The sequence below is a fragment of the Myxocyprinus asiaticus genome, chromosome 3 (genome assembly GCF_019703515.2).
Source record: "Myxocyprinus asiaticus isolate MX2 ecotype Aquarium Trade chromosome 3, UBuf_Myxa_2, whole genome shotgun sequence".
NCBI classification, from domain to species: Eukaryota; Metazoa; Chordata; class Actinopteri; order Cypriniformes; family Catostomidae; genus Myxocyprinus; species Myxocyprinus asiaticus.
In genome coordinates, this window is record NC_059346.1 from 54,011,356 (window position 1) to 54,032,018 (window position 20,663).

The window sequence follows — 20,663 nt, forward strand, 5'->3', positions numbered from 1 at the left end:
AGATCTTTTTAAGATGCTTAGCAGATGTTAATGAGATTGTGATGCCAGATAAAAATATCTAAAACAGACATCTCGGAGATGTAAGTGTGCTATCTGGTTTAGTCTATAACTTAGCCTATATACACTGATGAGCCAAAACATTATGACCACTCACAGGTGAAATGAATAATGTTGATCATCTCCGAACAAGGCCAGATGTCAAGGTCTGGGTAGATTAGATGGTAAGCGAACAATCAGTTCTCGCAGTCAACGTGTTGAATGCAGGAGAAATGGGCAGGAGTAAAGACCTGAGCGACTTTGACAGGGTAAAATTGTTATGGCCAGACGACTGAGTCAGAGCATCTCTGAAACATCAGTGCTTGTGGGATGCTCCCGGTCAGCAGTGGTGAGTACCTACCAACAGTGATCTGAGGAGGGAAAAACCACAAACTAGCGACAAAGTGTTGGGCATCCCAGGCTCATCGATGCACAAAGGCAACAAAGGGTATCCCGTCTGGTCCGAACCGACAGTGGCACAAGTCACAATTTTTTTTTAATGATGGTTACGGGAGGAATGTGTCACAATACAAAGTGCATCTGCATAGATGCAGACCTTTCAGAGTGGCCATAATGACCCCTGTCCACCATCGAAAGCGACTACAATGGGCACACAAGTGTTAGAACTTGACCTTGGAGCAGTGGAAGAGGTTTGCCTGGTCCAGTGAGTCCTGTTTTCTTTTATATCACATGGATGGCCATGTACGTGTGTGCCATTTACCTGGGGAAGAGATGGCACCAGGATGCACTGTGGGAAGATGACAAGCCAGTGGAGGGAGTGTAATGCTCTGGGCAATGTTCTACTGGGAAACCCTGGGTCGGGCCATTCATGTGGATGTCAGTTTGACATGTGCCACCTACCTAAACCAGTTCTAGACCAGTTACACTCCTTCATGGCAATGGTATTCCCTGATGGCAGTGGCCTCTTTCAGCAGGATAATGCGCCCTCCCACACTGCACACATTGTTCGAGAATGGTTTAAGGAACTTGAAGTGTTCAAGGTGTTGTCCTGGCCATCAAATTCCCCAGATCTCAATCTGATTATGCATCTGTGGGATGTGCTGGACCAACAAGTTCGATCCACTACGGCTCCACCTCGCAACTTACAGGACTTGAAGGATCTACTGCTAAAGTATTGGTGCCAGATACCACAGGACACATTCAGGGGTCTTGAAGAGTCCACGCCTCGGTTGGTCAGCACTGTTTTGGCGGCACATGGAGACCAACATCATATTAGGCAGGTGGTCAAATTTGTTTGGCTCATCAGTGTAAGTGGTGGTGATTTTGATTCATCTTAGGGACTCAAGTCTTTTGAGTCCATTCACCAAAAAGATTAGTTCAGATTCGTTCATTGATTCGTTCATTGACCAGTTCTGCAAATTATACCTTTGCGCCTGTAGATGATGCCAAATGACCGTCTTTTACGTTTTTAACAAGTATTTACATTAAACTAAAAGCACAAAGTCATTCACTACGGCCACTACGAACTGAACGAACGACATGTAGCTCCTCCTCTCCTTCAGCTGATCCTCATTCACGAACAAGATGATTGAATTCATTCAGTTCGTTCATGGAAGAAATGTCTTGTCTCGTTCAGACTCAAATGACCGACTACTAGTTCAGTAAAGGGGCGTATTAATTCAGTGGGTCAAACCAATGATATGCTTTTTCACAGCCTGCTGCCAAATACTATTGGCTCGCGCTAAAGTACATTCATTTAGTTTATGAACGAGATGTCTCATCTTGTTCAGACACAAATGACTGACTTGACTGGTTCAGTGACGAGTGTATTCATTCAGGTTGTGAAACCAATGATATGCTACTTCGCAGCCTGCACTCAAATGCTATGGCTCGGACCATAGTCAGTCTTAACAGACATGAAAAGCAACAGAGCTCATTGGCTTTGAAAGGGAGAGACATCAGTGAACGAGAAAAATGAGTCAGTGTATGAAGGTGAAAGAGAACAATTCGTTCACTTAAAAGATTTGTTCAAAAAGACAGAATCGTTCACGAAAGAAAAAACTACTATAACTCTACATATGGTTTGTTGTCTCATTTTTAGTTTAATTTGAATTTTAGGAGAAACATCTGACACAGAGTTGACACCTAAATGAAATATAACTGAGAACTCAGCTTAGACTCATTAGCTATTATCTCTTAGCCATCATTTGTTCCTTCTGGGCTGTAGTCTGGCTTCCATTTGAGATATCCAACACATTTTTAATTCCAATCTATGCAGTCAAGTGTCATTTAGTATTTGCATTTATTGTCTTAATCCTTTGACTTATTCCAGTATGGATCCACTGCTTTGAAAACATTACCTCCATCATGTTTCTGGCAGCATTCAGTGAATATCACAGTCACATAGTAGAGTCTGACAATGAGGTAAATTACCTACCAGCAGAGGGAGCCAAAGGCTGCATACTAGTTTTTCAGTCGTTAACAAGACTTTATAGTGGAGACCGGGCTAGTTGTCACATGGAGAAGGCAATATCTTAGTACCTTGCATGATTTGAAGTCCATTTGCATACAAGCTTGTATTATCTAGTAGTGGAAACCACCTAGTTCACAAATGTCTTAATATCTGGGAATTGTTACCCTCCAAAGTACAATTTAAATATAATCATGTTTGTAATAGCTTTTGAGTAAACAAGACAACACACACACACACACACACACACACACACACACACACACACACACAAAATGTACTAGTCTAGAATACATTCAGGCAAGGGTCAACTATATAGTGAAGGGAGATTTTAACCAAAAGGTTGAACCATGTTCTTAGGACAAAAAGATTTTTATTTATAAATGTGAAGTTGGTTGCCACAGTTTTGTCGGCCAAGTTGTCGTGTATTTTTATATGTTATATTTTTATACAATTTATTAATGACAATTTCTGTTGGCCAAAACAATATTTCATATTTTTCGTATGATATATTTTTAGTTTCATTATTTTGTTTAAATATAGCTGAAAATCCATTAAATAGTCTAAATACATTTTAAATACAGGTGTGTTGTGGAACATGGAATAATCATGTGCACAGGTAGCTGTCTAAACCTGCTGGGCATTGTTGCCTGCCACTCCTCTGTCAGTACATTCGGTCCAGCTATGGGGTCATCAGCCAGAAGCCACCCATCATAGATGTTTTGCCCCATTAATCCCGGAACATCTCACGGTGGTACAATTTTTCGCTTAGGAGAGAGCATGCAAGTGGTGCAGCTGAAGTGATACGGGTGACGAAACATTGACAGATTTATTTGGCTGCGTTGATATACAGTCTTGTCCCTACAATTTCTTGATTTGTTTAATTGCTCTTCACAAGAATTTTGGCTTGCTCCGTATGTGAAAATTTACACTGTAATTGTCCGCATCGCTTTGCAGCGTGGTTCCCTCATGCTTTAAAATGTTATTTTCACTTTAGCATGATTCCAAACATTTAAACGCAAATACAGAGGTCACGATTGATTAATTTTCCATATAACAAGCGCAGCTGCAATCATGCAAACTGATCATGAAATCAACTGCAATCATGTGATTGACAAAAGGTCTGGCTCGTCCCCCGTGATTTAATTGTCATCCGAACGCATGAGTTTTATCACAGAGGAGCTATGAAAATGTACTTTTACAGACGTTATTCTGAGAAACAATTGCCGTCCGAATAGGGCAGCATCAGGCACAGCCCATTTTTTTGCACTCCAGATCGACGAATCCACTGATGTGGCCAACTGCGCATGTGAGGTACCTGAAAAACATTGACATTCAAGAAGAGTTTCTATTCAGTAGTCCTTTACCCGCCCACACACGCACGCACGCGCACACAACTCTCTGTTACAGATCTTCTGACTAGTTTGACTGAGATGGACCGTTATGGGAATTTCAAATTATGTTCTTTTTTTCTTTTTCTTTTTCTTTCTTTTTTTTTTTTTTTGCTAGGAACATTGTTTTTGTTGCATTTTTTTTCTCCACCATTGTAAAAATAATATAATATAAAAAGTTGTATATTCAGTGTCATAATTCAGTTAATAACTTCTGCACTTTTCTTGTTAAACAATAAATGATAAAAAATTATTAAATAATGTCAAACAATTGTCTGACAATCTGTTCAGATGTGTTTGTGTGGGTGTTTGGCTATGACTATGAGTAGACTTGATAAAAGTCACTCATGGGGTCCCAGAGCAAGACCCTTGCTTCCCTGCAGTGAGCGCAGACCGCCTTGTTTTGAGCTCATGCACACTTTTACAGCCTTGCACGCACACACTGTTGCTGACGGCACGCTGCACGAGTGTTTGTAGCTTACTAAACTGCTTAGCATTGCTTATTCTTCATTGTTTTATCCTTTGCCATTTTACCACATCTTCGGGTTTTTCCACTTTTCTACTGTTTCATCTGTGTGTATTTTACCGCACGCACCCGTTTCTCTCGTTCTTTTTCTTTTTTCCCCCCGATTTTTTTCCGCCTGTGTACATCTCAAGTCTCGACTACGTGCCCACTGTGTTTTACATGGATTATTGCAGCAGTCTCAAACATCTGCTGATTAGGAACCCATCGATCTCAAACCCTCGCCGCTCAAGAACAACCACCACAACAACAACAAACAATTGCGGTAAGTCATGGCATCCGCTCATGTTATTCTTCCTGCAGTTTTACTATAACTTCTTCCATCAGTAGTGAGGGGTTTACATGTGATAAATGTAAGGATTTAGTCAAGCTGAGGGAGAAGATTAATGAGTTAGAGGCACGCATCCGAACACCAGTGGAGGTCAGTGAGAAAGAGAAATCGGTAGATACTGTTTTGGATGCTGGTAGTACAGCGAGCAACACACACACTTTGGTTCATGCAGAAGAGCCCCTGCAGCAGGGAAATTGGGTGACGTCTCGGCAGCATACTCGCTCAGCAAAGTGACACCACTCTCCCGTTCCTGTTAGGGTTTCCAATCAATTCTCCCCACTCAGTGATGCACCCATGAGAATCATGTTGAAAGAGCCCTAATAATTGGTGATTCTATTGTAAGGAATGTGGAAATAGAGACTCCAACCAACATGTTAAATGCATTTCGGGGGCTCGGGCGTCTGATATCAGATCAAATTTACAAGTGCTGACTAATGCTAAATGTAGATTTTCTAAAATTGTTATTCATGTCAGCACTAATGATGTCCGGCTTCGCCAGTCGGAGATCACTAGAGATTATGTTAAAAAGGTGTGTGAACAAAAACGATGTCAGACACTATAATATGCTCTGGCCCCCTCCCTGCTCATTGTGGTGACGAGGTTTATAGTGGATTAGTGTCACTGAATGGCTGGATGTCTGAGTGGTGTCTGGAGAATAGAATAGGATTTATAGACAATTGGAAGAGTTTTTGGGGTAGACCTGACCTGCTAAAGAGAGACGGACTCCATCTCTCCAGGGAAGGTGCCGCTCTCCTCTCTATTCATTTGGCTCATAGTCTTAATAATGATAGTATTTGACTAACTGGGGCCCAGGTCAGGAAGCAGACAAACTGGTTAATCCGAACGTCTGCTAGCTGCCTTGAGACGTCACACAGGTCTCATAAACTACAACACATAGAGACTGTATCACCTAGATATCACATAGAGACTGTGTCTGTTCCCCGAACTAACAAACACAAAACTCTCACTAAATTTTTTTGAAAAAAATTTGATTAAGGTAAAACTTGACAAAAACAAAACAAAAAAATTGAAGATAAACTTCATATAAAGGTAGGGCTACTAAACATTAGATCTCTTTCTACCAAAGCACTAATTGTAAATTAAATTATTACAGATCATAGTTTGGATTCACTCTGTTTGACTGAAACCTGGCTTAAACCAGTTGAATATATTAGTTTAAATGAATCTACTCCCCCAGGTTATTTTTATAAAAATGAGCCTCATCTGAAGGGTCGAGGAGGAGGTGTTGCTTCAATTTATAGTGACGTTTTTGGTGTTAATCAGAGGACAGGATATAAGTTTAAGTCTTTGAACTAATAATGCTTAATATGACACCGTCATATATAAATAAAAAAACTCTTGTCGTCTTTTGCCCTTGCTACAGTATATGGATCACCTGGGCCTTACTCTGGTTTCCTTGGTGAATTTGCAAATTTTCTATCAGATCTAGTAATTAATGTAGATGGAGCTTTAATTGTTTGTGACTTCAACATTCACATAGATACTGAAAATTACACATTGGGATTAGCATTAATCGATATTCTCAACTCTCTTGGAGTCAGACAAAATGTGACAGGACCAACTCATCACCATAATCATACGCTAGATTTAATATTTGTTTATGGAGTTTATGTTGATCCTATAGCAATTCTGCCGCAGAGTGATGACATCTCAGATCATTACCTCATCTCTTGTATGCTGCAATCAGCTAATGTTACTCAATCTACACAACACTATCATTCAGGTAGAACTATTCTTTCGACCACTAAAGATAGCTTCACTAATAATCTTCCAGATTTATCTCATATACTCAGTAAGCCAAAAAGTCTAGAAGAACTTGATGTAATGACAGAAAATATAAATACAGTCTTCTCTAGCACTCTTGATATTGTCACCCTCCTTCGATTAAAGAAAATTCAAGAAAAAAGCCCCGCACCAGGGTACAATGATCACACGCATGCTCTCAAGAGTGCAGCTCGGAAAATTGAGTGCAAGTGAAAGAATACAAAATTAGAGGTATTTTGCAGTGCATGGAAAGATAGTGTCTGTAGCTACAGACAGGCACTAAAAGCTGTTAGGTCAGCATATTTGAGCAAAATCATAAAAAATGACCACAACAATCCTAGGTGTTTATTCGGTACTGTGGCTAAATTGGTTAGGAATAAAGCCTCAAATGAACCAGATATTCTGTCGCAGCACAATAGTAATGACTTCATGAATTTTTTTACTGACAAAATTGAAATAATCAGAAATAAAATTGGAACTATGCAATCAACTGTCACAGCACCTCAGAAAACAGTGTCTCATAATTTTGCTCATGAGCAACTTCAATCCTTTGCTGCCATAGGTCATGAAGAGCTAACAAAACTTTGCAAAAAATCAAAACCCACAACATGTATGTTAGATCCAATACCAACTAAGCTCTTAAAAGAGGTATTCCCAGTAATCTCAGAACCTCTTCTTAATATTATTAACTCTTTGCTATCCTTAGGACATGTCCCAAGAAATTTAAAAATGGCAGTTGTCAAACCGCTTATTAAGAAGCCACAGCTCGATCCGAGAGAATAGGCTAATTACAGACTGATTTCAAATCTACCATTTATGTCAAAAATACTAGAAAAGGTAGTGTCTTCCCAACTATGTTCATTTCTACAGAGAAATGGAATATATGAAGAATTTCAGTCAGGATTTAGGCCCCATCACAGTATAGAGACTGCATTTATCAGAGTTACAAATGACTTGCTCTTATCATCTGATCACGGCTGCATTTCTCTTCTAGTGCTTTTAGATCTTAGTACTGCCTTCGACATGATAGATCATGGTATTCTCTTGGACTTGCATTAGCATGGTTTAAATCCTATTTATCAGACCAATACCACTTTGTATGTGTAAACAAGGAATTGTCAAATCAAACAAAAGTTAAGTATGGAGTGCCACAGGGATCAGTTTTAGTACCTCTGCTTTTCTCCTTACACATGCTTCCACTGGGAGACATTATCAGGAATCATGGAATAAGTTTCGACTGTTATGCCGATGATACCCAACTTTATATTTCTTCTAAACCCAACAAAAATTCACAATTCTCCAAATTAGCAGTGTATCAATGAAATCAAAGATTGGATGGCCGGGGCCTGGGTAGCTCAGCGAGTACTGATGCTGACTACCACCCCTGGAGTCACGAGTTCAAATCCAGGGTGTGCTGAGTGACTCCAGCCAGGTCTCCTAAGCAACCAAATTGGCCCGGTTGCCAGGGAGGGTAGAGTCACATCGGATAACCTCCTCATGGTCCCTATTAGTGGTTCTTGCTCTCAATGGGGTGCGTGGTAAGTTGTGCGTGGATCGCGGAGAGTAGCATGAGCCTCCACATGTGGAGTCTCCGCGGTGTCATGCACGATGAGCCATGTGATAAGATGCGTGGATTGATGGTCTCAGAAGCGGAGGCAACTGAGAATTGTCCTCCGCCACCCGGATTGAGGTAACCATGCCACCATGAGGACCTACTAAGTAGTGGGAATTGGGCATTCCAAATTGGGAGAAAAAGGGGATAAAAAAAGATTGAATGGCCAGATATTTCCTTCTACTCAATTCCGACCAAACAGAGGTACTAATGATTGGACCAAAAACCTCTCAAAATAAGCAGCTAAAATATAATTTGTCTCTCACTGGGTGTACTGTTACATCATCTTCTACAGAAAAGAACTTAGGTGTTATATTTGATACCAGTCTGTCCTTTGAAAGTCAAATTTCCAATGTTTGTAGAACAGCATTCTTCCACCTGAGAATTATTGCGACACATGCTCTCTGTTGCCGATGCCGAATAAAACTAATTCATGCAATCATGACCTCAAGACTAGGTTATTGTAATGCATTACTGGGAGGATGTCCAGCAAGTTCAATTAATAAACTTCAACTGGTTCAAAATGCAGCTGTCAGAGTGCTGACTAGAACCAAGAAATATGATCATATTATAGCCCCATGTTATCATCATTACATTGACTACCTGTTAAATTTTGTATTAATTTTACAGTTCTGTTAACTACATACAAAGCTTTGAATAGTTTAGCTCCACAGTATTTAAGTGACCTTCTGACACACTATATTCTGTCAAGTTTATTATGATCACTAAATTCTGGCTTGTTAATAATTCCAAGAATATCAAAATCCACAAAAGGAGGTGGATCCTTTTCATTCTTCACCCCTAAACTATGGAATAGTCTCTCTAACACTGTTCGGATGCAGACACACTCACTCAGTTTAAGTCTAGACTAAAGACTCATCTATTTAGCCAGGCATACACCTAATTTATCCTTCAACCCACAATTAGGCTGCTATAGTTAGGTCTGCCAGAACCAGAAACATCCATCATGATCTATAACTCTGCATAAAACTGAATGGCATCTACGATAATATGAATTTTTTTGTTTCCATGTCTCATCCTTGGGATTCATATCCCGAGGTTACCAGAGCCAGCCAGATCCAGCTCCGTTCCTGCTTGGTGTCGGACTCCACTGCTATGTATCGCTGAAAGATGGTGACAAACTACAGCCGGTGCCAGCCAGACATCACTTCAGTCTTTTGACTTCAGAGGATGAACTGATGCCAGCTGTAAGACATGTGATACTTCATATGCCACTGCTTGAACCTTGGAATTAGGATGGACCCCACAGAACCTCACCGAAATGACCTGCAGGTTGAACTGCGATGCACCTCATTAATCTCTGCCTGCATCACCTTTGTCTATTGATGGACTACACTCTTGAAATGGAATACATAGACTATCATTTAATTGCCAAGAAAAGCATTCATCAGCCAACTAACAAAGGACAATGCATCAATGTGAACTTCTGCATTTAATCCAGAATAGACTTCAAAGACATTAGTCATAATCTTAAAGTAAATTTTTTTTTTTTTTTTTTTAAACAATGGACCTTAACACTTAATTTACAAATTTAAAAACATGACTTGCACTGCACATAAATAACTAATATTGGCATTATATTCATGTTGTTTAGCCAGAGGGGAACTGCCCCCCACAGTGAGCCTGGTTTCTCCTAAGGTTATTTTTCTTCATTAACCAACATCTTGTGGAGTTTTGTATTCCTTGTCACAGTCGCCTTCAGCTTGCTCACAGGGGTTCTAAATACAATTATTTAATTATTTAATTTCAATACAAAATTTGCAATAATATTTAATCAAACTATACAATGATCATTCTAAGACTTTATAGATATTACAGTTTCATTTTTTGTTATTGCATGATTTCCTGTAAAGCTGCTTTGAAATGATGTGTGTTGTGAAAAGTGCTATACAAATAAAAATGACTTGACTTGGGGGGTGGGTCTCTAATCATAAACCCTTCCTCTTCAATCCCAGATACTTCTGTAACTACCATAACTTTCCTCTGCTTTCTGGAGGCTGCTGACCACAGTTTGGGAACCACCCCCATCCAAGGCCTGCTCATCCTGATTGGGTTCTTCCAACAATCTCTTGATGCTTCAGTTTTGAAACCGCCCTGTTTACAACCTCCTCCGCCTTCCAAGTGCGGCCTGTTCAGACCTGAGCTTGAGCAGTCCTCACAGCCTGTTCTACCTATCCCCTTAACTCTAAGACCAGCCTGGTCTTCTCCTGCTTGTAGCCCAAGATGATGGACTTTAGTGGCTGTTGTAATGTATTTCTTCCAAACAATGCAACATCTGAAAGACAACATGGCAAGCCCGACCACTTCCTGATTTAACTGTTGGCCTTGGTGTCCATCCTTGCCACTGCTGCTGCAGTTATCTTGCACATTTTTAGCAGCCACATATAGCAATGGTATAGTGTAAATTGGTAACACCAGACCTTGAATTTGCATGGGAGATAACAATGGTCTAACTTATCCAGGCCCTCTTTCAGCTGCTTCAGATCTAACCCTGCCATTTGTTTATCTGAAAGATCTGCTGTGTATTCTCTCCCTAAACTTCCAATAGGCTGCTCTTCCAGAACTGGGAATCTTTCCCCATCCACCTCAAACAATATGTAGTCATTCCTAACTCCCTTACGAGGAGACAGGCTATGTGATTTTCTTGGCTTAATCTTCATCCTGGCCTACTCCAATAGATCCTCCAGCCTTTTCAAGTGTCTGTTTGTATATGCAGCAGTCTGGAGGATGCTTGTGACATCGTCCATATAACTTCCATGTGAGCTGAAACCTCACCCCAGACTGTGCACAGTTTATTCTGGCCATCTGTCTTGCACCAATTAGGATTAACAGGATCTATGAACAGGGTCAGAAAGATTGAACATCCCATCCCTTTTCCTTTTTCCAGTTGTTGCCAACCAGTCTTTCCCTCCACATTCAGTAGTGCAATACTCCTAAACTAATGTTGGTGGATTCCTTTTCCTTGGGTGTAAAGATGGCCACTGCTCTTTGCCACTCTAAGAGTATGCACTTTTACTTCCATGCAATTCTCAGAAGTCTATATAACAGTTGAGAACTGTGGGGCACTTCTTATACAGCCTATATGGTATTCCATTTGGACCTGGGGCGGAAGTTGCCCCGGCTCTTTCTACAACCTGGCTGATTTCACTCAACTTGGGTGGAGCTACATCAAATTCCACTGCTGTTCCCACTGGCCATGGGACATGTCAGGGAGAGCCGAGCTGGCTGTGTTTATGGGTATCAACAAGTTCTAGCCATTATTTTGTGAAGTCAAGTCAAATTTATTTGTACAGCACTCTTCACAACAGGCATTGTTTCAAAGCAGCTGTACATTAAATTATGCTAAAACAGAAAATGAATGAGAATAATGCCAATATTAGTTTTTTATGTTTAGAACTATTAGTGGTTAAAATTAGTAAACTAAGTAAGTGTTGTGGGTCAATGATTAAACAAAATTATTTTATATTAGCTATAAGTTTTAGTGTTAAAGTCCTTGAAGTCATCCCAAATAAACTGAGGAAATACACGTAGATGCATTGCCCTTTGATTTTGTCCGATGAAGGTTTTTGTTAGTGGTTAATTCATTTTCAACGTAGTTTAAGAGAGTGTTGTCCCTCCTTTGACCAAGTTGATATACAGTTGAAGTCAGAAGTTTACATACACTTGAGCCAAATACATTTAAACCATTAAAGTAGGATCACTACTTTATTTTAAGAATGTGAAATATCAGAATAATAGTAGAGAGAATTATTTATTTCAGCTTTTATTTCTTTCATCACATTCCCAGTGGGTCAGAAGTTTACACGCACTTTGTTAGTATTTGGTAGCATTGCCTTTAAATTGTTTAACTTGGGTCAAATGTTTTGGGTAGCCTTCCATAAGCTTCTCACAATATGTTGCTGGAATTTTGGCCCATTCCTCCAGACAGAACTGGTGTAACTGAGCTTGCACATGCACTCCTTTCTTGCACATGCTTTTGCAGTTCTGCCAACACATTTTCTATTGGATTGAGGTCAGGGCTTTGTGATGGCCACTCCAGTACCTTGACTTTGTTGTCCTTAAGCCATTTTGACACAACACTGGAGGTAAACTTGGGGTCATTGTCCATTTGGAAGACCCATTTGCGACCGAGTTTTAACTTTCAGGCTGATGTCTTGAGATGTTGCTTGAATATATCCACATCATTTTCCTTCCTTATGATGCCATCTATTTTGTGAAGTGCACCAGTCCCTCCTGCAGCAAAGCACCCCCACAACATGATGCTGCCACCCCCATGCTTCACAGTTGGGATGATGTTCTTCGGCTTGCAAGCCTCACCCTTTTTCCTCCAAACATAACAATGGTCATTATGGCCATTTTGTTTCATCAGACCAGAGGACATTTCTCCAAAAAGTAAGATCTTTGTCCCCATGTGCACTTGCAAACTGTAGTCTGGCTTTTTTATGGTGGTTTTAGAGCATTGGCTTCTTTGTTGCGCAGCAGCCTTTCAGGTTATGTCGATATAGGAATCATTTTACTGTGGATATAGATACTTGTCTACCTGTTTTCTCCAGCATCTTCATAAGGTCCTTTGCTGTTGTTCTGGGATTGATTTGCACTTTTCGCACCAAACTACGTTCATCTCTAGAAGACAGAATGCGTCTCCTTCCTGAGTGGTATGATGGCTGCGTGGTCCATGGTGTTTATACTTGCGTACTATGTTTGTACAGATGAACGTGGTACCTTCAGGCATTTGGAAATTGCTCCCAAGGATGAACCAGACTTGTGGTGGTCCACAATTTTTTTTCTGAGGTCGTGGCTGATTTCTTTTGATTTTCCCATGATGACAAGCAAAGAGGCACTGAGTTTGAAGGTAGGCCTTAAAATACATCCACAAGTACACCCTCTAATTCAGTACACCTCCTATCAGATGCTAATTGTCTAATGGCTTGACATCATTTTCTGGAAATTTTCAAGCTGCTTAAAGGCACAGTTAACTTAGTGTATGCAAACTTCTGACTCACTGGAATTGTGATATAGTCAATTAAAAGTGAAACAATCTGTCTGTAAACAATTGTTGGAAAAATTACTTGTGTCATGCACAAAGTAGATGTCCTAAACGACTTGCCAAAACTATAGTTTGCTGATATTAAATCTGTGGAGTGGTTAAAAAATGAGTTTTAATGACTTCAACCTAACTGTATATAAACTTCTGATTTCAACTGTAGGTATCATTCAGTGAGGAGCATCGCAGTCCAGCTGGATGCTTATGGCAGGTAATTTTGGCTAATATTAGATAAATATTAAATGTATAAAAGCGATAGCTCACCCAAAAAAGATATTTATCTCATCATTTACTCACCCTCATATAACATCCTTACAATGAAAGTCAGATTTATAGTAAATCAGGACTTAAATTTGTTTCACATCCAAAGCTATCATATCACTTCAGAAGACACGGATTAAACCACTTGAGTTTTATGGATTACTTTTATGCTGCCTTTATTATAAGAGTGCAGAAATTTTTTTTGCTGTAGAAAACATTACAGTACATCCATCAAGAATCAGATTATATTTTAGCATCTTATTTTTTGAGGTTTTTGTTCCAATAATTACTACTGCTGTTTTATTGGAACTGAGTAAAAGGAAATATGTAGCCATGCACTTTTTGATATCATTTATACACTGTTAATTTGGAAAATTGTGAAATTTCGTCGGGTTTCTAATAAATATAAAGTTGTGTATCATTGGCATAGCAGTGAAAACTAATTCCATGGTTCCTGATAATGTCTCCTAGGGGGAGCATACAGTCATGTGAAAAAGAAATTACATCCTCCTTGAATTCTATGGTTTTACGTATCAGGACATAATAAAAATCATCTGGTCCTTAGCAGGTAAATACAGGTAAATACAACCTCAGATGCACAACAACAAATTATATATTACACCTTGTCATGATTTATTTAACAAAAATAAAGCCAAAATGGAGACGCCATGTGTGAAAAACTAAGTACACCCTTACTGCTTCCATAGGAATTTAGAGGCTAAGTAGTAGCCAGGTGCTGCTAATCAAATGCCCTTGATTAATTGATCATCAGCAAGTGTGACCAGCTCTATAAAAGCTGAAGTATTAGCAGTGTTTTAGGTGTTTTAACACAATGCCAAGGAGAAAAGACATCAGCAATGATCTTAGAGAAGCAATTGTTGCTGCCCATCAATCTGGGAAGGGTTATAAGAACATTTCCAAACAATTTAAAGTCCATCATTCTACAGTGAGAAAGATTATTCCCAAGTGGAAAACATTCAAGACAGTTGCCAATCTTCCCAGGAGTGGACGTCCCAGCAAATTCACCCCAAGGTCAGACCATTCAATGCTCAGAGAAATTGCAAAAAACCCAAGAGTTACATCTCAGACTCTACAGGCCTCAGTTAGCATGTTAAATGTTAAAGTTCATGACAGTACAATTAGAAAAAGACTGAACAAGTATGGTTTGTTTGGAAGCGTTGCTAGGAGAAAGCCTCTTCTCTCTAAAAAGAACATGGCAGCACGGCTTAGGTTTGCAAAGTTGAATGTGAACAAACCACAAGACTTCTGGAACAATGTCTTTTGGACAGATGAGACCAAAGTGGAGATGTTTTGCCATAATGCACAGTGCCACATTTGGTGAAAACCAAACACAGCATATCAGCACAAACACCTCATACCAACTGTCAAGCACGGTGGTGGAGGGGTGATGATTTGGTCTAGTTTTGCAGCCACAGGACCTGGGCACCTTGCAGTCATTGAGTCGACCATGAACTCCTCTGTATACCAAAGTATTCTAGAGTCAAATGTGAGGCCTTTTGTCGGACAGCTAAAGCTTGGCCGAAATTGGGTCATGCAACAGGACAATGATCCCAAGTATACCAGCAATTCTACAACAGAATGGCTGAAAAAGAAAAGAATCAAGGTCTTGCAATGGCCCAGTCAAAGTCCAGACCTCAACCCGATTGAAATGCTGTGGCAGGACCTTAAGAGAGCTGTGCATAAACAAATTCCCGCAAACCTCAATGAACTGAAGCAACACTGTAAAGAAGAGTGAGCCAAAATTCCTCCACAACGATGTGAGAGACTGATAAAGTCATACAGAAAACTAATACTTGAAGTTATTGCTGCTAAAGTTGGTTCTACAAGTTATTGAATCATAAGGTGTACTTAGTTTTTCTGTATATGACTGTTTATAGGGAGAAAAGAAGAGGCCCTAAAACTGATCCCTGTGGCACTCCATATTTAACTTTAATTTGATCTGACAGTTCCTCATTAACACAGACAAAGTGGTAGCGGTCAGAGAGATAGGACCTAAACCAGGCTAATGCCTGTCCACAAATGCCAACATAATTCTCAAGCCTATCCAAGAGAATGCCATGATCTATGGTGTCGAAGGCAGTACTAAGATCTAAAAGCACTAGAAGAGAAATACAGCCGCGATCAGATGATAAAAGCAAGTCATTTGTGACTCTGATAAGTGCAGTCTCTGTACTATGATGGGGCCCTAAATCCTGACTGATATTTTTCATATATACCATTTCTCTGTAATGAACACAGTTGGGGGGACACTACCTTTAGTAGTTTTCTAGTATTTTATACCTTTTCTAGTATCCTAGTATCCTCTCCACCAATAGCTGGTGTGTGGTGAGCATACTGGCGCACTATGGCTGCCATCGCATCATACAGGTGGATGTTGCACACTGGTGGTGGTTGAGGAGATATCCCCTATACTATGTAAAAGCGCTTTGAGTGTCTAGAAAAGTGCTATATAAATGTAAGGAATTATTATTATTATTATTATTGACATAAATGGGAGATTTAAAATCGGTCTATAATTAGCCAATTCTCATGGATCAAGCTGTGGTTTCTTGATAAGCGGTTTGATAACTCCCAGTTTAAAGTTTCTTGGGACGTGCCCTAATGATAATGAGCAGTTAATAATATCAAGAAGAGGTTCTGAGATTACGGGAAGCACCTCTTTTAGGAGTTTAGTTGGTACTGGATCTAACATGTTGTTGATTTTGATGTTTGATCATTTTTGTTAGCTCTTCCTGACATATTACAGCGAAGGATTGAAGTTGCACCTAGGGAATAATTTTAGTCTTCTGGGGTGCTGTGGCAGATGGATGTGTAATTCCAATTTTGTTGCTAATGATTTAGATTTAATCAGTTAAGAAATGCACAAAGTCATTACTACTATTCTGTGATAGAATATCTGGTTCAATAGAAGATTTATTCCTAACCAATTTAGCCACAGTACTGAATAAACACCTAAGATTGTTATTTTCTATGAGTTTGCTCAAATATGCAGACCAGGCAGTTTAGAGCCTGTCTGTAGTTAGAGACACTATAGTTCAATGCACCTTGAAGTACCTCTAATTTTATATTCTTCCACTTACACTCCATTTTCTGAGCTGCTCTCGAGAGCATGAGTGTGATCATTGTACCATGGTGCATGATTTTTCTCTTGAACTTTCTTTAATCAAAGGGGGGTGACACTATCTAGAGTGTTAGTGAAGACTGTATCCATATTTTCTGTGACAGCATCAAATTCTTCTGAACTTTTTGGTGTACTGAGTATTTGAGACAAGTCTGGAAAATTATTAGTGAAGCTACAGTATCTTTAGTAGTTGAAAGAATAGTTCTACCTGAACAAAAACATTGCATAGATTAAGTACTTTTGCTAAGCGCAGCATAAAAGAGATGAGGTAATGATCTGATCGCTAAGCAGCAGAATTTCTATATTATCAGCATTAATTCCTTATGACAAAATTAGATCTAGTGTATGATTTTGGCGATGGGTTGGACCCGTCACATTTTGTCTAACCCTAACAGAGTTGAGAATATCGATAAATGCTAATCCCAATGTATAATTTTCATTTCTGTGTGGATGTTGAAGTCACCGACGATTAAAGCTTTATCCACAGCAACCACTATATCTGACAGAAAATCAGCAAATTCTCGAAGGAATTCAGAATATGGCCCTGGAGGTCTATATACTGTTATAAGAACAAAAGACGACAAAGATTTTTTTATATATATCTGACAATTTCACATTAAGCATTATTAGTTAAAACTTATATCCAGACCTTTGAGTAACACTTAAAATATCACAGTAAATTGTAGCAACACCTCCTCTTCGACCTTTCAGATGAAGCTTATGTTTATAACAATAACCTGAGGGAGTAGACTCATTTAAACTAATATACTCATCTGTTTTAATCCAGGTTTCAGTCAAACACAGCAAATCCAAACTATGATCTGTAATAATTTAATTTACAATTAGTGATTTGGATGAAAGCGATCTAATGTTTAGTAGTCCTACCTTTATATGATGTTTATCTTCCGACAAGCACATATGGCGAGATGACCAAAAGAATCAAATTTGACAGAAAAGATCCTGTGGATGCTAAGAAAAAGAAGAAAATCAATACAATTACAATAGAGTTCCAGCAGCTTCTCTGCATTGCCCCCTAATAAGAATAATAAGATGGAAACAAATACAAAAGGGATCCAGCACCTTCGGTGATTGTACCCCTAAAAAGAAGAAAGTCAGTACAATTACAATAGGGTTCCAGCAGCTTTGTTGCTTGGCCCCCTAATAAGAAATACCAGGAGAAACCACAGTTAACAACATATTCCACAGTTAATGTAGCCTAGAAAATCAGCTTGATCTGGTAAGAAAAAAGAGATTTTTTTTTTTTTTTTTTAAATAATAGTTGTATAATAAATATATTATTATTATTATTATTATTATTAATAATAATAATAATAATAATAATAATCATTATTATTATTGTTATTAAGTGTCTTGTGTATTCCGAGTGTCTCGTCTATTCCGATCATGAAGTCACTATGTCTCAATATGTTCTCTGTATATGCATTAAACTATATTTTCACTTAATTGACTAATATTTATAGTGCAGTCAGGGAATTTCTGCCCATCTGCCTAACAATGTTACCTGGGCTCTTGAGAAAACTCATACCTTACACAATATTTTGTACTTATTAACTATTCTTACCTGTGTTCCCAGATAATATCTACATAAACCTATTTCTAGCATACAACCGGCCTGCATGGCACCTACCAAACTCTCAAGACTTACAAATCCTGTCTACCTGCTCCCCTCAAAAACTTTACTCAGGAAAATAGCTTACAAAAATACATACTGATCTCAACAGAGACAATTAACTTAATAAAGAAAACATGCTTTCCTGTAAGACTGAAATGAATGTCTGATCCACTAATTATATATATATATATTGACTCATGTGAAACACATATTTAGATGGCAGTCTGTCATTTGCATGTCAGGGTCTATTTCAAAGAATGTGACTATTATTTATAGTTAAAAATGTTGTACCTCTTCAAGTATCTGAAGAACTTTTTTTAAAACACATCAATATGTATTTCCTTTTTGAATATATGTGGCCCTCTAACTTACAAAATTGTACATTTCTATTACTGTTGTGTTTAACATCTAATGTGCAATGTTTTTTATAGCTCTGAAGCTAGTACCAAGAAAACATTTTAATAACTACATTAACAGCTCAACTGGGTACATGTTTTATATTTGTGTACATGAATACTGCACATAGAACAATTTTTATTTGGGTGAATAACATGCCAAACACCTTGACCTTGAAACCTTGAAATAAATGTGTTTTCATACCCTTTACATTGTCTTCAGCACTTTTGGACTAGTGTCAATTACAAACTAGAATTATAAACGGATAGTTGGATATAACAGATAAGACATTCTATGCAATTTAGTTTAAGCTTAATCCTGGTTGGTGCAACCAACCCTTACTCTTTGAATGATTTACAGTTATGTGGCACCCTCTGGTGGACAAACAGTACTGCCTTTAATGCCAATGAAGGCTTTAAATACAGTTGAGAAATTAGGTATTTCTTATGTTACAGCCATGCCAAATTGATGAAATTCTGCTTGTTACCTCAAAATATTATTTTGTGCAAAGTTTTGTTAAGTTTAAAATATTTGCTCACTAAATATGTCAATTAGTCATAATAGGCCAAACCCAAAAACCTATCAGCTAATATCTTCTGAATGATTTACCATATCAGAATTTTTTTGGTAAAGTTTTGTCAGGAATGTCTGTAGATAATGTATACAAAGTTTCATGCAAATAGGGCAAACAGCCTAGGACGAGTTTGAAAAACAGGGAAGGTCCAGACAGCAGGATGCTCATGTATTATAGGACTCTGCAGGACTGTCATGCTGCTGTTTTTTTGGATAAAATACAATTATTTTGTGGGAGATGACTGTGTAGTAAGCTCAATCCAGCTTTATCATTGTTAGTTTACATACATAATATCCGTATCGAAATGCTATAACCTACATTAAATGTTTTAGTGTTGACTTAACAAATGATCCTGTTGATAGATTGAGTTTATTGTTCTTGTGTAGGAAATAACAATGTCTTAGCAGTCACACAATAAACTGTACTGTACAAAAAGAACTACATGCAATACAAATAAACATTTATTTGGACATACACTATAAACATTGTACACATAAGTTCAATGTTCTCTGTAAAGCTACTATAAAACAGTATGTATTATTAAAAGCACTGTACAAATAAATTTTACTGAATTAGTGTCCACACTGTTTTTTGTTGTTGTTGTTGTTTACCATTGGCCGATGTTGTTTATTCTGGTCTGGATATACAGGGGATTCCGAAGAGGGGGGGATTCTGTAGCCAGATTGAACCCCATGGTGTTGTGTGTTAAAAATACACAACACCATGTCTTATTATAAAAGTAAGGTATGCATCTCTTACTCTTAAGATTCATCTTTGAGCATTGGATGTTTTGTATTGATTGTTTCTGAATTGATTATTAATGTAATTGGCATGATACAGTTTACTGGAATAATAAATTGTTAAATTTGATTCTATTCTGACTTTTTCTTAAATTATTGGCTTTAGTTGATTACGTTAAATTCATGTTACTGCAAATCTGTGATCAGGGTTAGCATGTAATAAGACCCAGTATTTGAAGGAGCGTGAAGCACATAGACTGAGATCTTAGCTTTCTGACTAACCATTTGTCTTTAGTTAAGTGTAATAGACTGTAAAGGCTCAAAGAAAGTATTATTTGGGACAATTTTCATTTATGCTAATATTATTCTAGTCAAGTGTAATAGGAAACTATAGAACTAAACAAAACTACTATTTGGGTAATGGTTTGTTGGTCGGCCTTATCCAAATAGTATTAGTTGTTTACCTCTGTCTAGAGATAATATTACATTAATCAAGTGTATACAGATCTACAGAACTAAGCAACCCTACTATTTAAAAAAAGATAAGCTGCGGTAGTAATCATCAGAAAAGATAAAAACTGATGAGTTTGTGATGTGGGATCCGTGTACACGACCGGTATGAGACCCTAAGCAACAGGATTCAGAATGAATGAGTGCAATTTAAAAGTATAGAAATAGCTAGAATAATCATACTGTATATCTCAATTGATGATCAATAATAATTGAAATCTCAATTTAAATCC

General features: G+C 38.3%; 1 long non-coding RNA gene across 1 annotated transcript; it reads left to right on the forward strand.

Moving 5' to 3' along the window:
- The first annotated feature begins 8,019 nt into the window (after positions 1-8,019).
- LOC127424815 (uncharacterized) lies at positions 8,020-19,745 on the forward strand. Its single transcript, XR_007894529.1, has 3 exons — positions 8,020-9,402; positions 13,338-13,385; positions 18,172-19,745. It is a non-coding gene; the product is annotated as an uncharacterized LOC127424815 (long non-coding RNA).
- The last annotated feature ends 918 nt before the right edge of the window (positions 19,746-20,663 follow it).